The sequence below is a fragment of the Myotis davidii genome, unplaced genomic scaffold, assembly GCF_000327345.1.
Source record: "Myotis davidii unplaced genomic scaffold, ASM32734v1 scaffold259, whole genome shotgun sequence".
Taxonomy (NCBI): Eukaryota; Metazoa; Chordata; class Mammalia; order Chiroptera; family Vespertilionidae; genus Myotis; species Myotis davidii.
This window is the reverse complement of record NW_006292687.1, coordinates 7,211,036-7,211,913: the sequence shown is the minus strand read 5'-3', so window position 1 is coordinate 7,211,913 and position 878 is coordinate 7,211,036. Positions and strand designations below refer to the sequence as shown.

At 41.0% G+C, this 878-nt stretch overlaps 1 protein-coding gene across 3 annotated transcripts in view; it reads left to right on the top strand.

Moving 5' to 3' along the window:
- Positions 1 to 878, top strand: part of GALNT1 (polypeptide N-acetylgalactosaminyltransferase 1) — a 51,621-nt gene that overhangs the window by 43,837 nt on the left and 6,906 nt on the right. The gene's annotated exons all lie outside the window — the stretch shown is intronic.

The following is an 878-nucleotide window of genomic DNA, read 5'->3' as shown; positions in this document are numbered from 1 at the left end:
CCTTGACTTACGAGTTTAATTCGTTCCGTGACGGAGCTCGTAACTCAAATTACTCATATGTCAAATCAACAGTGAACAAGTGAGACACGTGCTGGGCTGATGATGTGGCGTTCACTGTGACGTTCGCTGCGCCAACTAGCGGTGGGATATCTGAAGCTGGCTTGTAACCCGAATTTTAGCTCGCAACTCAAAGCAAAAAATCGGCCGAGAGACGGCTTGTATCTCGAAAAACTCTTTAGTCGGGACACTCGTAAGCCAAGGCCCCACTGTATCTCCCTTTGGCCTACTGCTAACATCCATAGGAATAGATTGAGGACGTTCAAATGTCTATTAGTTCACAATATGCTTTTAAACTGCAACGATTCAGAGGAAACAAACATATCAAGGGGCATTGCTTAAAATACTCTTCCTGATTTTGGTAACTGGTTTAAATTCCTTTTATGTAACTGATGGCCATCTAACGAAAGAGTGGTGTTTGCACCACACCATGATTATACTCCCAGTGAAGCCAAGCTCCAAACTCTGATTAGAAAGTATCCCCATTGAGTAGCTTAAGAGCTCATCAGAGTAGTCATCAAAATTATTGTATCCACAGGAAGTTGTTAAATTGCTTTAAATTATTAGGCAAAATAGAGCTTATTGAACTAAATACAAATCCCAGAAGAAAAGCTTGGGGGGAAAAAGAAATAAGAATTTTAAGGATTTCTCTCTGAAACACAAACATTATATGAGTAAGACCTTTCTAGGCCCCAGAATTTTAGGTAGACAGTGAATTCCGCTGCTGCTGCTCCTCCACCCCCTCAAACTCATAGCCCTTACCTTGTCATGCATCTGAGGTTGTTTTATAGTAAAGTTTAGATTGATTTTAATGGGTGCGT